Below are 18,098 nucleotides of genomic sequence, written 5' to 3' on the forward strand. Positions count from 1 at the left end.
GATATCATCCTCTGACGCAAACTCAAACAAAAATATTGTCTGTAAATATTTTTGTAAATATTTCTTTACTGCTTTATGTTTCAGAAAAATACAAATTGATTTTGATTTCACGTTAGTTTCGTCAACCAATGTCTGAATGCTAAGTTTCAAAATCTGAATATGCTGATCGTGTTTCTGAAAATAAAACAAGTTCATTAAGTTGTAACTTGAATTTTTTAAAATCAAAAATCAAAAAAGGTTTGTGAAATCTCCAAGGTCATTAATTTGGACTTGGATGATTAACTGTGAGGGAGTTGGATGCTTAGATTGTTAAAATCTTTTGCAATAGAGCCAGTGTTCGATTTTGGATTCTTAATACTGCCAAATCAATGAAAATTGTTGACAGGGGGAGAGATTCAAGAAGTCCTGGATATATTCATATTATTATATCTTAAAGCCAGGATCTTGATTAAAACTTTGTAAGTGCCAGGTCACGATTCCTGGACAATCGATTCCAGATTACGATCCCGATAGCCGAGTCTAAGGGGGAGTCTGAAGACGAGCTCAACACAAAGGGAAGCGTTCTTTCAAGGAACCAGGTAACTATCCTAAAAGAGCTTGTAACCGGAAAGCCAGGTGTCGATCCCAAAAGCACGGAAGCTTGACGAAAGGGGGAGCCTGAAGAGTCTACTGAAAGGGGGAGCTGAAGCTGAAAACAGATTCACGGGAATTATGTTCAAGAAAGTGGGAGTCTGCGGTTGCTGATAATATCAAATCTTCAAGAAGACTCAAAGAGAGAGAGATAGAGAAGACGCTACGAGATTGACTGCGGCAATATCCAAGGGGGAGTATGTTAGTATAGTATGTCTATCGCCTCCGTCAATCAGAACCGTAGCAGAAATAGAAGAGATCTAGACTTTATGTTACATGTTGAAGTTGAAAAGGCAAGGTGGCAATCTTGTAAATAAGGGGAAATTCATTATGCATTGGCCTATAAATAGGAGCTTTAGAGTTCTCATTTAGAACTTTTGGCATTTAGGAGCTTTGAAGATCTAGTTCTAGAGAGAGAAAGTCTAGAGAGAGAAAGGTGATTCACGGTGCATTGTACTCGTCAGATTATTCTATAGAATCATGTTAATTGTACGATCTTGTGTTCGGTCACGTTCGTGTACGGATTCCGCACTTCACACGTTCGGTTCGCAATCATTACGGAGTCAAAAACCGGTCCTAACACCCTTTTGGGATATTCTGTAATTAGGGTTTTAGGTTAAGGATATATTTAAAGACCCTCTAATCGCTGTTTAGCCCACTAACTATTAGCTTTCTCTTCAAGTAATTAATCCTAGAGTAACTCTAATCATCGGTCAACCCTTTGATCTTTACTATCCAATAATAAAACAACTCTTCTTAATTATTATCCAATAATAACCAATCCTCGTTTCCATCTAAAAACAATCATTCTCCGCTAATAATAAACCACTAGTCAAAACACTTTGACTTTATTTTATTCTTAATAAAATAACATTTTAATTTATTATCTAAATAATAAATTGTTACTCGTCTAACTTTTTAAACGACACCAATTATTTTCGCTAAACTAATTGTTTCGTAAAAAATCAATATCTTAAGTATTTCATCAAATACATCTCCACAATTAATATCAGCTTTTGTGATTTGTACTATTTAACAATTAAATAATATTCTTTGTTCATAATCCAAAGTGTAACTCTTCGGATCGTACCTTAATAGCAACGTAAAATAATCGACCATTAGACACCTAAATCCAACAACTTTGGGTTTTCCGTAGTTTAGACCGGTCGTTTCGGTTAGGAATATGTTAGATACTTATAGATTGATCTTGTGATGTATTTTGGAGCCATGATTGGTTAGATTTTGCATGATTGTGAAGTTGTGGGATGATTTTTTATTAATGTTGAATTGGTATGGGATTTTGGATCTTGTTTATTGATTATTTATGATAAATGTGGCAACCAAAATTTTTTGAGGTTAACTCCACTATCTTTAACATGATTGAAAACATTCATTATATAACATTTCACTTCATATTGGTTGGCTAAGTGTGTCTATTAGTACACGAACACTCACGTAACAATAATTTAGCGAATTAATCGAATTACTGAACCGCACACGAGTCCGACCCCGAACGTTGGTGAAACACTGATATAGTATTGCAAACATAGAAATATTAATATGACTGTGTAGAACTGTATGGATTAATTGTTAATTGTTTCTCGTAATTGCGTAAAAATGTGCGTTTTTTTGTGTAATCTAGTGTTTATGAAAATGATTTTTATAAATAAATTAGCGGGTTTTATTTTTATAGATTTGCACTATGAATTTTAGTAGAAAAATGGCTTGGTGGGCTTGTGTTCTTTAAAAAGTCCATAAAAAGTGAGAAAAACCCACCAAAAGGCCCACCCATGGTTTTAATAAGTTCGATTTTTATATAAAAAAACTTAAACTAAACTCTACCCTCTCGTTGATACAAGGATAACCCCTCCCCCTCCCTATCACGAAATTGTGCCCCATACAAACCCTAATCACCATCTTTGGAGCTTGGATCTTGCAATTCTTTGGAATCTTGATCAATCCTAGGCAATCTAAATGCATACTAGTAAGTCTTGTCCATCGATTTCATCTTTTATGTGTTTTTAGTGATTTTGATTGAAACCCTAATTGAGTTAAACATGTTCTTGATGATTCAAACTAGTGTCTATGGTTTTGTATTGTGTTAGTATGATGAAAAGAAGCAATCTTGATGAAAACTTGAATGTTAGACATTACAAGAACACGTAGGAATGTTATTGCAAAAATTTTCTGAAATTGTTTTGATCATAACCTGCTCTTACTTGGACAATTCTTGAGCCTAGTATCATCTACTTGAAGTGTAGACGATCCATTTTTTTACAATTTTTCATGAACCCTAAGTGTGTTTTTGCAAATTTTTAACATGGATAGGTAACACTGAGTTTTCTGATCGGAAAATATGGTCCATGACAAGGACTATAAGTTAGGACCTGATACTTTTTAAAGTAGATCATAGGAGTTTTGAGACACTCCAATTTTAATTTTGTAAATTGAATCAACATAGAATTTTCTATAAATTAAATGGTAAATTGTCCTTGATGTGACGTATGATTATTCATGAATTTTCTATAAACAATCAGACCTCAAGAAAATTACACAAACCCATATGGACTATTTGGCATATCTCATAAAATATTCATAATTTTCTGGCATCGTATAGTATTTTAAATAAAATGCATAAACTAACTCTAAAACCGAAGTTGTACCATGTATGCTGAAACTTGTTAATAACTTTAAAGCTTACTCTTAAAGTTTACTTCTCTTTGGCCATGCAAAGTGTATTTAGGAGGTGAAACCTGAATAGATGTCATTATACATGTTATGTGATGCGTACTATAGTTTACTTGATTTCATGAATGTGTATCTTTGTTAAGTCACCTAATTAGTCACCAACGAGTCGTCGGGTCAACTTGTGTTAAGTAGTAAAACATGAGAGTATTTTCTAAAACATTAAAACAATTGAGTTGTTTGGATTTCTTGGGTTTTGAGAACCAACGTGAACATACACTCTTAGGCATTGCATGTAATAGGTAGCGGTTAGCTAGGCATCTATTTCGTGTCTTGGCACATCCTGGATTTCTTCGCAGACAGTGAGTTTCACTACCACTTAAACTCTTTTGTTTCTGGAAGAAAACAAAAACACACTTAGTTAATGTAGTTCCATATATCACTTGTGTTACAAAACATACTCAATATCACTAAAGTCTTTACACACTGAACCATTAATATGGAATAGCGAGGTAATATTTGGTAGTCCTACTTGGTTTGATAAACCCCACACTATGCTGGGAGCCGGGCGAAAAACATTGACCTAACACAATTGCCACATTTATGATAGACGTGGTGGAAGGCACCAAAACGCAATAGTCAGCTTCGGTTCACTTGTTTAGTAACTTGAAAACAGGCTAGCTACCTAATTGATATAATTGATTTGTACATTTTCTAAAAGAAAAACTTGATTATCTAAAACTAGTGAATTCGCCAACCTTATGTTGACACACTTTAGTATGTTTTCATACAGATTGCTAAGGCTAGTATCTTGGAGTGTTGCATTGCATTTACACATTGGAGTGTCATTACGGTTACTTAAAGTATTTCTTTAATATGCTAAACTTATTGGGTTTTTGCTATGTTGGCACGTATTACTTTTGTTTCCGCCATTTAACTTAGACTTTGATTGTTTGTTTTAACAACTATTATAACCCTATCACTATTCATGTTGAATGTGGTATTTAGTTATTTTCTTTTATTATAAATGTTCAACATGATTAGTGGCTGGATCCTGGTTTGTCACACGACTCAAGCTAAAACCCCGCTAGTGGAATTTGAGGGTGTGACAACAAAAATCAAAACTTTATTGGTTATGTTGTGATTTTTTACCCTGATGATGTCTATAATGCGTTTTTAGATCTACATGTGATCCCGGTTTATTGACTTTGTTCTTTAAACTAGAAATTGTGTGAATTTATTATTAACTTTGTGTTGATTATCAATTAGGGTGACTTGTTGACTTTAGATCCAGGATTTCCATGATTGGACTTCATTACCGGTTATCACCTACCTTGAGACCAATAGGTGAGAGGTTGTGGGTTGGTTAGGATATCCCGAACGTAGGTTAGAATTTGCGCAAGAGTAAAATTCTAACCATTATCCATTTGATCAACTTCCCAAACATTTTCCATTGTGTTTAGATTCGCCCCTTGACACCATTATATATCTCGAGATTCACAAGACTGAGATGGGATCAAATACTTTGGCGCGTAAACATCTATTACATGGAGATACCGAGTAGAGATCCATTCACTATCCGACAAGCTTCCTATGACCTCTTGGGCTAGCTTTGTATTCCATTTAGACCGAGAGGAGATATAGAACATCTTAGTGAATCCTGATTCGGCTATATACTTATATCCTAGTTTCCATGTGAGTGTCAATTTCTCGTAGCATTCAACATTGTCATTAGGATTCTTAGACTAGATAATCATTCCTCCCATTCTTGATTTCCTTTTTGTGAGTTTGTTAGGCCACGTGCAGGATCTGTTCTGGTGTAAGAACGTAGCAGAATCGATCAGTGGCGAGGTGCGGAATCCCTCGACACCATCTGAGAATCACTGTAGGATCGAGAATCGATCTAAACGAGTCTATCAGAAGAGTTCTAATCCTTATCAAAGGCGGAATTCAATGATATAGACTTGAAAACAACTTGATTCACTTTTTAATTGTTTTGTTTTTTAATTTGAAAGCTTTACTGGTCAAATGACACGTCGGCAGCAGTTCGGTACCGGAATCAGAAAACGTTACAAATGAATTGGCAAGGAAACTATTTATAGGCAATGCATTTCGTATGAAATAGCAAACCCATTTCGTGCGAAATAGCTGATACTCATTTCGTGCAAAATGACTGTTTCATGCCTTTTTCTATTTTCCTCGTACTTCGTGCTGTGATCTATCATCTCTAGTTACAAGACTCGATACAAGACGAAGTCGACAGACATATGCACCAACAGACTCCCCCTTGGATGTTGACGAAGTCTTCGGTGTCGAGTCTTCACAGTCTTCAGTCTTGATCAGTCTTCTCTTGCTCTCCAAAATATCTGACAGTGTAAGCATCCTCAATCTCTAACTTTTCTCTTTATCAAATAATCTCCCCTTTCTCTTACTCATCAGCATTAGCAACTGGCATGATCATCAAGATAGAAATCTGGCTCTAAACAGCTTCAAACTCTTCTTTTCTAACAAACTCCCCCTTGAGATGTGCTGGGATCGTAATCTAATTTTCACAGGTTCTAGAATCGCAACCTGGCTCAACCTCTGCTCAGGTATAGACACAGGGACCTGCACAAATCTCTACCTCACAATAAATTTCACAAATTTAACAATTTGACAAATTTATTCTCTGGTTACCACTTGTAAAAACAACTTCAAAACATCATTTGTTGTAATATAACATTTCTCAAATTATCTCAAGCTTTTAACTTTACTTTTTATCTCGAACAAACTTTTCCAAACCTGTTCGTCATGTTTAGCACTCGGATTTTTGAAAATCAGCTTTTCATCATCAGTTGTCGAAAATCTTTTTGTATTTTCAAAATATTTATGCTAAAACACACTGAAAATCTTTTTGGATTTTTGTTTTTTAATGAAATGCAATAAAGAAATATTTACAGACAATATTTTTTGTGAGTTTATGCAAGAGGATCATATCAGTTTATGAGACAAATCACCAACACCGTTAAGCTTTAAACATTTTAAGTTCTAAACGATTCACGTAGATTATCAGTATACTGATCCACTTAAATTTTCACACAAAGTTCAATTGTTCCGAGATACGAGTTTAGTGTTTTATGCACTTAAACTTATTCGCGTGCCCCACCTCAGAATATACTCCCGTATCCAGATTTCTGTATTCAGTCTTACAGGTGAGTGTACACTAATGATATCTGTAAACGGGTAAATGCGAAACCATGGGAGCTCAGGTTAGAACTTCCGTTCAGACAGAGAGATGATGGCTCGTCTTTAGGTATGTCCCGTTTGGGGATCTTTTCTTCAATAGCACATGATTAGCATTTTTCAATGTTTCATCATTTTTTATGCTGAGGGTAGGCTTTATGATCAAAGTTATGCAAAGTATTATACGAGGACTAGGCTATTGTTCCCGCAAAATCAGAAGTCCTTGTATAATACCCCAGATATCATCACGCACAAAGACCTAGTATGTCAGAAATAGAAAGTCTTTCAAACAAGATTTCGGGGGTTACCCATATATCCGAGAGATGTTCCCCACGAGATAGTTATTCGAATTTAAGTTTATATCTCAAAAACAATCTACTGAATGTGTAAAAACCTACTGACATATCCTCAGTGAGATCGTTTATCACATTTGACTTTCCAATTCCTTAGCATGCTGTGATAGTCCACTGATGTACTATCATTTCCTCTTTTTCTCAAAAAAAACTCATTTTTATTTTTTCGATGTTTTTGGATTTTGAGATTTTATCATGTTTTTGGATTTTGAAATTTTATCATGTTTTTGGATTTTTCAAATTTTCGAAATTTCTAAAAAGTTTTACTCCCCTAAAATAAAAATTATGTTTCAAATTTTGATTTTTCAGGAAAATTTGAAAACAAACTGTACAAACAAACTGACAACTGATTCGAATTGCTTCAATTCGCCATCCACTTGGCATAAACAATTAGAACTCCCCCTAACAACAAACTATTTTCCCATTATGATTTCAAAACACTTAAGTTTGTTTTAATCAAAATGGTTTTTCCGGAAAATTAGTTTTGTTGATTGACGTGTGCGTGACTACACATATTTTTACAATGAAATTACACATGATTTGGTTTTAAATTTATAAAAGTGATTATTACTTTTACATCAAAACACACACGAAAGAGGCAAGTGTACCCCGTCATATATGTAATAAAGTATTGGTAAGAACCAAGTATCGATCCACGGAAATGGGCGGAGAAATAATACTAGACCTTTGTCACTAAATTACCGGTAAAAACATAAGTTGTTTGGTTTTTAATTAAACTAAAGTAAGCATAAATAAATCTTTATAAAGCATAGTAGATTATATATAAATAGCCTTGTTTAATACACAGCCAAAGCATGTCAACTAAGTCAGTTTTGGCACTAGAAGTATTCGGCCAATTTTCTATTTTGAGACAATTAGTATCCCTTTTGGGAATCCTAACATGACAATTAGTATCCAGCTCGCCACCCAAAATTTGGGTGATTTCTCCAACCGGGATTATAGGTGTTGCTGTAGGGATTGTTCTGCGGCCTCACCTGATTACTCACAAAATCCACTTCTTCGTGGCCCTCATATACGACTCCCTGAAAGCATGCACCAGGCTCATGTGACACTCCACACTGGTCACATCCCGAACCGGCTTGTGCAATCATCTGGGACTTATCGAATTTCGCTGAAAGAGCCGAGATTTGTGCAGTAATGGCCGTGTAGTCATCCACCGCGTGTGCTCCTGCGCGAGATGATGACGATGATGCTGCCCGGCCTCTATCTCCTTCACGACGCGAGCTGGATTTCAACGCAGCTTTTTCTATAATATCATACGCTTCCGTCGGCGTCTTAATTCCAAGATCGCCTCCTGCGTTCACGTCTAATCGCTCCTGTGTGTGGTAACTGAGTCCCTGATAGAACGTCAAAACCAGTTGTCGCTTGGAGAAGCCATGATGTGGAACATCAATCAACAAATCTTTAAATCTCTCCCAGGCCGCATGCAACGACTCTCCCTCGTCCTGACGAAAGGAAACAATCCGGTTCCGAAGCTTGTTTGTTTTCTCAGACGGAAAATATTTCTGCATAAACTGCTCCGCCAACTGATTCCAGGTCCTGATGGACCCGGCTGGGAGTGACATAAGCCAAGCTCTAGCTTTGTCACGCAATGGAACGGAAACAACCTCAACCAAATAGCATCCTCCGAAACACCTGTAATCCTAAATGTCGAACAAACAGCGAGAAAAGCAGCGATATGCCTCCCAGGATCCTCATGCTCACGTCCGTCAAACTGTACAGAATTCTGCACCATCTTAATACTACTAGGTCTAATTTCAAAAGTAGGTGTATCTATAGTAGGCTGAAGGATACTCGGCTCCAGGCCTGCCCTTCCGGGCTGATTTGTTTCATTCAAAGGTCGGTCGTCGTCCGCCATGACGACCCTCTCCTCGTCCCCTGAGCTTTCGTCTTCACCGGCTCGTCAATCGTGTTTGCAATGCGTTGTGCAATGACAAGTGACCTTTCGCGTAACCTCTTACTTCTTCTTAGGTTATGAGCTGGTTCGTCAGTCGGCTCAGCAATAGCGGGCGCGGGAGTTGAGGACATCAACCTGCAAACGAAAAGCTGACACAATGAATATTTTATTATTATAATAATGTTTTTTTTGCTGAAAAGAAATAGAATATTATTTTAAATGGGCTGGAAAATTTATAAAAATCCGAAAATGGGCCGAAATTTTTATAAAAGTTAAAGCAATGAAAATAATCGAATCGGCTAGTGTAAAAACGATTTTTAAGAGCCGAAAATTCAAGGAATAAATAAATAAATAAATCGGGATTAGAACAAATGAATGGAATAAAAAATTCACAGGTGTACAAAAGAATCATGAAAATGAATAAATTGAATTAAAAGCTAGAAATATTAACAAATAAATCAACAAATAAATAATCACGAAAATATACACAAATATTAACAAGTATATACACCGATAACACGATGACTCGGGTCGTTCCTAAAACTCGCCTATCCCCGGCAACGGCGCCAAAAACTTGACGTGTGTGTGACTACACATATTTTAACAATGAAATTACACACGATTTGGTTTTAAATTTATAAAAGTGATTAGTACTTTTACATCAAAACACACACGAAAGAGACAAGTGTACCCCGTCATATATGTAAAAAAGTATTGGTAAGAACCAAGTATCGATCCACGGAAATGGGCGGAGAAATAATACTAGACCTTTGTCACTAAATTACCGGTAAAAATATAAGTTGTTTGGTTTTTAATTAAACTAAAGTAAGCATAAATAAATATTTATAAAACATAGTAGATTATATATAAATAGCCTTGCTTGATACACAACCAAAGCATGTCAACTAAGTTAGTTTTGGCACTAGAAGTATTCGGTCAATTTTCCATTTTTAGACAATTAGTATCCCTTTCGGGAATCCTAACATGACAATCATTCGGAAAGTTAAAACGATAAACACACTTTAACCACCTAAAATTGTTCTTTAACGTGCAATTGATAAATGTCTATGAAAATCTCCTAAAAATAAGTTAGTCATCCGTTAGGAGTTTTCTAACCTCACTTAATCAAGGAAAGCAACACTGATAAACACAATGCAACCACCGAGACAAGCATAAACTAGATTAAATCACAACCGAGTTCATTTTACAAATCTTGCATATAAATTCACCAAGATATCAATTTTGGCCGAAACTACTAACTAAGCTAACAAATCATGGCAAGAATTCATAACAACACCATCTAACCCGTTAGAGTCCTTCCGTGAGGGCAAGCTTTCTTGATTAACAATAATTACATTTTATTAAACCACTAACCATTTCTAGTATCATGATGCCCACATTTTAACCAAGTTAAACTAGTTAACCAAATTAAAAGTTTACTAATACATGATTAATTAAGCTTCATTTTTCAACTATCTTAACTAACCAAGCACCAATCATCCAACACAATTACTTATAATCAAGAAATCAATATCAATAACAAGGTTGCAAACTAATCATCAAAGATAATCATAGAAAATACTTCCAAATGTCATTACAAACAAAGATTAACATACTAATGGCTATAATCAAGCAAGGGATTGTTGTGTTTTTGCCCAAAGGCTTACATTAATACATAATAATCAGTCTAAATGCTTCAAACATAACAAAATTAAGGAAAGTTTTGAGAAACCAAACCATAAACAAGCATAAGAATGAGAATCCGGATAGTAACCGAGCTAAACCGGGTAATGTGGCTTGAATCCGGGCTAAAGCTGATGCTTCCGGAGCCTGAAAATCGCCTATGGAGCTCTCCAAAATTCCAGAGTTACGAACAAAATGCTTCTGTTCGCTTTTTATATTTTCTCGATGTCGCACGGTCGTTCACCGATCGCACGACCGTTCACTTTATGCATTATTGGAGTTACTGTTCATGACATCAGCAGAGATTGACTGGTCTTCGGTCTCGCACGACCGTTCTTCATATGGCACGACCGTGCCATCCCGGGATCTTGTTGCACGGACTGCAGAACTGGCCGTTCATCACCGGGATATAGCTGATCATCGGATCCGCACGGGGTGCAAGGAATGGCACGACCGTGCCGCTCCGGGATTTTCTTGAACGCCTTGTTGCACTGGTCGTTCATCACCGGCTGGTCTTGGTTTGTCGGAGATGCACGGTCGTTCCTCAGATCGCACGACCGTTCTGCATGCCCAGGTCAGTTTTCTAACAGAATGTTCGCAGCTTCGTCGTTTTGTCCGGAAATTCCTTGTTTTCACTATCATCTTGTCCGGTATGCTGTTTTAGGCCTGTAAACAAAACTATACATAATTAAGTATCCGAATAACGATTTTACGGCATAAAAGGCATAAAATGGGGATAAAATGGGGGACTAAAATATGTGTAAATTAGCGAATATCAAATCTCCCTACACTTGAACCTTGCTTGTCCTCAAGCAAGCTAAACTAAAATGCAATAAAAGATAGACTCAAACAAGAACGATAATTTACACACTATTTTATTGAAAACAAATATAAACGGTTAGCCGGTTTTTCGAAAGACAACTTCAAAAGACTCAAACCCAACAAGCATATGCAATTATATAGCGACAACCAAAAAGCCGTGACTTCACATTTAATTGACTCAACATGTTATTCTTCACACAACTCACAATGTTCACACACACTCGGTTTTATTTATGAAACATACATAAAATGTGTACGTGCAAACACTCAATGCCTCGTCAATGAAATGTGTAATATCATAAGCTTGTTATAAGATCTTGTCTCCACCAACTAACATGCAAAAAAGTGTAAATCAAGAGGTCTTTATGGGTTGTAACGTTAGGCTTGGGCGAAGGGTATGGAAATGGATATTTAAAGTGGCGAAACGGTTAAAACTCGGTTTTAGCGTTTAACTAGCGACAAACAATACAACTATACATACAAATGCCTTAAAAAGGCGATTATTGCGCAATCGAGCTTATCAACGGAATTTTAACACTTAAGAATTCAAAATTGCTCGATTTTTCTCAACTTTACCCTATTTTAGGGTGTTTTATTTTCTGTTTTTTTTAACATATAAACTAACGGGTTTATACAATGGAAAGTAAATTATAACAAGCGCTAGTTAAACGATTATTTTAGCCGAGTTTCAGCACTAAACGGGTAAAAATATAAAATGGCTAAATATGGCTAAGTTGGCGATAATATTGGGTAGACAAAGGTAAACGGGAAGGCTCGACATGGTTAATCCTAAAGGGTAATATAGGGTTTACGGGAAACACTACACAAAGAACAAGGTTTACAACAAAGGGGTTATCTAGGTGCCTCTATCACTTTTACACAAATCCGCAAGTTCATGGTCTTAACAAGTATACTAGTGACAAGTTCTAAATTACACATAACATCCGGCTCACTCCTATATCCGAAATGAACAAATATATAATAATATCAAGGCTCAAATATGCTCACATAACGGAAGGAATGGGTAAAAGTGTGAAGACTATCATGCAAGTCTTTCTTTGTTTGTCACGCTTTCCGGTTTTTCTTTTTCAAAAATATTTTGCTTGTCGAGTTTTTATCAAGTCCGAAGCTTTCTAAAACACAACCAACCGGTTTATTTACTAAAATATATACAGAAAACATATATTTTTGAATGAATTTTCTGGGTTTTTTTTTATAGAGGACAAACAAAGTTAACAAAGTTAACCCGCTCCCCACACTTGAACTTCGCATTGTCCCCAATGCGAAACCGAAATATAGAAAAAAGGATAATAGTACTCCCCTCAAGATGAAATATGATGAAACGAGACTTCCAAAGTTGTGTCTATCATATGCTCCGGTCAAAGACTTGATAGTCAAAATCTGCAAGTATGTCATATGGTACAGCAAAACAGAACAGTAACAGAATAAACACAAATAAACCATAATGTACATAAATACTACCAATCCAAACAAAGACATAACATAAAGTAAAGTGTTTTGAAAATAAAATACAATCCGAGGGTGTTTGAAATACTAAGCAAAAAGAACACCCGAAATAACAAGTACTGAAATAATAATAAAAACCACCAACGAAAAACACCATCATCTCCTACTCGTCATCACCATCATCGTCTCTCGTGAAGGATGGGCCCGCATCACCCTAACCATGCGGGTTCCACGGTGGGAACTGTGGAGGGTGCTGAAAGTAGTCAGGATATGCATGATGCATCTCCCCGAACAAATATGAAAATCCGGCACTCACCCCATGGTATAAACTCTTCTGGCTATACCTAAGCTGATCCTGAGTGGCTCTGAGCTGATCCTGACTATCCCTGATCTGGTCCTGGCTAGTCCTAATCTGATCGATATAAGCCCCATGCTATTCCTGCGTAACTCGCATCTGCTGGAACTGCTGGTAAAACTCTGGCCACTCCTGATGCTAGTGGTAATCATGGTGCTGCGGCTCATGTGGCGGTGTCTGTGGCTGGTGTGGTGGTGTGTGTGGCTCATGCTGCTGAACTACATGCTGTTCCTCCATTTCCTCATCCTCATCATCTGCTGGTAGTGGGGGCAACGGGTCCCAGACCTCGTTGTTGAGCCCCCTCAACCTATCCCTGTGATCAGTCTCAGCAATTAACCCCATCGCCTTCAACGACCGAATATCAACAAAAACACCGTCGATCACATGAGTGAGACTCTCAAGCACCTCATCAGTCATCAAGTTTAAATTGTAACCAATTTCGGTCACATACTGGCCGCCGTGAATCTGACTGTTGGGTGTCCTACCTGAGCACTTCACAAAGTATTCAGCCATCCTTGCGGCTAGGTTGATGTGTACTCCCTCAACCAGTGCATATAGAAAAATCAAATCCGGTGTTGGACAGTTCCCTAAACTGTCCATGCGGCCGCAAATGGTGTGGCTAAACACATGATGCATCACTCGAACCAAAGGGTCTTTCAACCGTGAAGCCTTAGACATTCTCGGGTCGTAAGGGTCACCAATAGCATTTGCAGCCCAGAATGCAGCCCGTGCTTCATCAGACGGAAAGTTAAACTGCTCAGTGAAAAACTCGGAATCCATGTCTGCAGTTGTGTAGATACCCAGCCTCCTACCCAATCGACCTATCGACCAACTGTGCCAGCGTCCGCCCAACCTAAAAGTTACCCGCTCCGTGTAGTTGAATTTTGGCCTTCTAGCAGCAAGTGGTTTATCGTAGGCATATGTGGAGAAAAACTCTATCGTTAGCTCAAGATAGATGGGTCGGGCGACAGCTACTAGGCGCGCAAGTGGGATACTGATCATGTTTTCAAGTCTATCAAACAGATTGAGATCCCTCATAACGTCCCAATCCAACCTCCGTGGGACGCCAAATTGCCCTCGCCTTCTCCATAAGGCGTCCCTTCTTGGGATACAAAGGGCTTCTCGTTCATCATTGGGGTTAAACTGAAGGAAGGGATGATCCATCTGCATGAGGAATATCATTAGAAATCACGGAACAGGAAAAATTTCATTCGAAAATAGCAGAACGCACAATTATGAAGGTTCTGTCAAACTGATCTGGGCGATTGGCACGGGCGTGCGGCCTGTCGCACGGCCGTGCGTCACCGAGATCGAGTAGATGTGGCCAGCAAATGTCGTAAACGCACGGCGTGCGACCAACGGCACCACCGTGCGATACCGAGCCAACATCAAAAATCAGTGAACAGCCGGTAAGGCACGACCGTTTCACAAAGGAACGACCGTGCAACTCCGATTCTGCAGTGTTTTCGAACCCCAGATCTAATAACAGCCTGATTTTTGCAAATTTTAACAAGTTTTGGGCCAACAGGGGTCGGAATCTCAACCGGGTGTTCACGATATTCAAGATTCTTGCAAGGGCTAGGGTTTCGATTTGTTTATGAAGAGAACCCTAGAGAATCCTTGAAGAATCGGATGAATCTAACCTAGAAAGCGAATAAACTGAAAATCTACAAGAAGGAACATACCGTGCGAAGAGATGGGTGAAACCGTGCGATTTAAGGCAAAAACGCTCTGGAACGGTCGGCAACAGTTAGGGTTCGCGAATTGTGAATGGGTGCTGCAGATGAGGGTATTTATACTGCCAAATGACAGAAATGCCCCTAGCCTCATGCACGGTCGTGCGACAGTTCGCACGGTCGTGCGTCATCGACAAATCTTAATCCTGGCACACCGATCTCGGAACTGCACCGGGGGTGCGACTTGAGGTGGCGGCCAATCCCGCAATCGCACGGGCGTGCGATATGTGGCACGGCCGTGCCATATCTGCAGATCAGATTTTTCGGCAGTAAACAGTTCCAGCACCCTTTTCGGCCGTTTTTCACCATTTTTACCATCCGCAAACTGTTCTAACATTATTCCCACGCAGACCCTTCACTCGGCACGTATAAAAACTGTACAAACAAACGGAAACTCCCAAACACTCCTAAATTACATTAAAACTAGAAAAACACAAAAAAGGACGATATTACCCCTAAAGCGCTTTTGACGCTCTTGCTACATTTTTTATCCGCGAGTCAGTAGCGTAGACTCTCTCCTCCCCACACTTATGATGTGTGCGGGGTTTGGAGCTCGATGACCTCCACCGCCGACTCTATCGGCCCGACAACGTACAACTTCAAGCGATGCTCATTTGCTTTGAAAATAATGTCGTCCGCGTTCTCTATTGCAACAGTCCCATACGGAAATACCTCTTTAACTATGTATGGGCCTATCCAACGTGAATGCAGCTTCCCGGGAAATAAGCGCAACCGCGAGTTGTAAAGAAGAACAAGATCGCCTGCTTGGAATTCTTTGTGGTCCTTCAAGCGTTTATCGTGCAATCTCTTCGTGCGCTCCTTGTACAACACGGAGCTTTCATAAGCGCGTTGTCGCAACTCTTCTAATTCATGAATCTGGAGAAACCGGGCTTCACCTCCGGTTTTTAAGTCCAGATTTGCGATTTTTAGAGCCCACATCGCTTTATGCTCCAACTCAACCGGCAAATGGCATGCTTTTCCGTAAACAAGCCTAAAGGGAGTAGTCCCAATAGGCGTCTTGTAAGCCGTACGGAAAGCCCACAACGCTTCATCAAGCTTATCCGACCAATCCTTGCGGTTTGCACCTACTGACCGCTCAAGGATTCTGTTCAGCGCCCGGTTCGTGACTTCCACCTGCCCGCTTGTCTGTGGATGATAGGGCGTGGATAAACGGTGATGCACACCGTAACGGGACAAAGCTCTCCCGAGCTGAGTATTGCAAAAATGTGTCCCTCTGTCATTGATAAGCGCTTTCGGAGCACCAAACCGGGCAATTAAGCTTTTCAAAAATCTCACGACCACCCTTGCATCATTGGTGGGTAAGGCCTGTGCCTCCGCCCACTTGGATACATAGTCAACTGCGACCAAGATGTACTTATTACCTCGTGAGGGGGGAAATGGTCCCATGAAGTCTATCCCCTAGATATCAAAGACTTCACATACCTGAATCCAGTTCTGAGGCATTTCATCATGTGCCGATATATTTGTCGCCCTCTGGTAGGCATCGCACGCTCTAACCCAACTCTGCGCATCACGAAATATAGTCGGCCAATAAAACCCGGAATCCAACACCTTCTTGGCGGTAAAGTTGGCTCCATGGTGGCCTCCGGTAGGTCCCTCGTGACAATGGCGCAGAATATCGGTCGCCTCCTTCCCTGAAGCACACCTCCTAATCACCTGATCAGCACCAACCCGAAACAAGTAAGGGTCATCCCAAATGTAGTGCTTGACATCCGAAAAGAATTTCCTCTTTTGCTGGAGAGTCAACCCTTTAATCAGAATCCCGCAAGCAAGGTAGTTCGCAAGGTCGGCGAACCATGGCGACTCATCGCATATCTCAACACTCATCAAAGACTCGTGTGGGAAGTTATCATTTATGGAATCCCAACGCGCGTCCACGATGTCTCCATGCTCTAACCGAGATAGATGGTCAGCCGCTACATTCAACGCACCCTTTTTATCTTGAATTTCAATATCGAACTCCTGCAGCAACAAGATCCACCTGATCAGACGCGGTTTAGCGTCCTGTTTACTGAAGAGATATCTGATGGTTGCGTGATCAGTATACACAACGGTTTTCGAAAGCACCAAGTACGATCTAAATTTGTCAAATGCGAAAACGACCGCCAAGAGCTCGTTTTCTTTCGTGGTATAATGCTCCTGAGCGTCGTGAAGAGTTTTGCTCGCATAATAGATCGGGTGAAAGTGTTGTTCTCTCTTTTGGCAAGAACGGCCCCTATAGCGTAATCACTCGCGTCGCATATAATCTCAAACGACAGAATCCAGTCTGGTGCAACTAAAATAGGGGCCTCAATAACTTTTGCTTGAGAAGGTCAAAGGCTCTCAAGCAATCATCTCCAAATATGAACGGAGTGTCTTTCTCCAACAAACGGGTCCTGGGCGTAGCGATCTTTGAAAAATCCTTGATGAATCGCCTATAGAACCCCGCATGACCAAGAAAGCTCCGTATCGCTCGCACAGAGGTGGGAGGTGGAAGTCGTGAAATGATATCCACTTTGGCTGGATCGACCTCCATACCAGCATGCGAAATCTTGTGTCCCAAAACTATGCCCTCCTTCACCATGAAGTGGCAGTTTTCCCAGTTTAGGACAAGATTCGTCTCCTCACACCTCTTCAACATCCTTTTCAAATTTTCCAAACAATGATCGAAGGAATCCCCAAATACCGAAAAGTCATCCATGAAAACCTCCATAGAATCCTCGATCATGTCATGAAAAATCGCAACCATGCACCTCTGGAAGGTCGCTGGTGCATTACACAGCCCAAAAGGCATCCGCCGGTAGGCGAACGTGCCGAAGGGACAGGTAAAGGTAGTCTTCTCCTGATCCTCAGGAGCAATAGGAATTTGGAAGTATCCAGAGAACCCGTCCAAGAAACAGTAATACAACTTCCCCGACAGACGTTCCAACATCTGGTCGATGAATGGAAGCGGGAAGTGATCCTTGCGAGTAGCATCATTGAGCTTGCGGTAGTCAATGCAAACTCGCCACCCAGTGACGGTACGGGTAGGAATTAGCTCATTCCAATCATTTAAAACTACAGTCATACCACCTTTCTTAGGTACAACCTGCACCGGACTCACCCACACAGAGTCAGAAATAGGATAAATCATGCCGACATCCAACAACTTAATCACTTCCTTCTTCACCACGTCTTGCATATTCGGATTTAAACGCCTCTGATGCTGTGCACATGGTTTGTACTCG

The sequence above is a fragment of the Helianthus annuus genome, chromosome 15, assembly GCF_002127325.2.
Source record: "Helianthus annuus cultivar XRQ/B chromosome 15, HanXRQr2.0-SUNRISE, whole genome shotgun sequence".
Classification (NCBI taxonomy): Eukaryota; Viridiplantae; Streptophyta; class Magnoliopsida; order Asterales; family Asteraceae; genus Helianthus; species Helianthus annuus.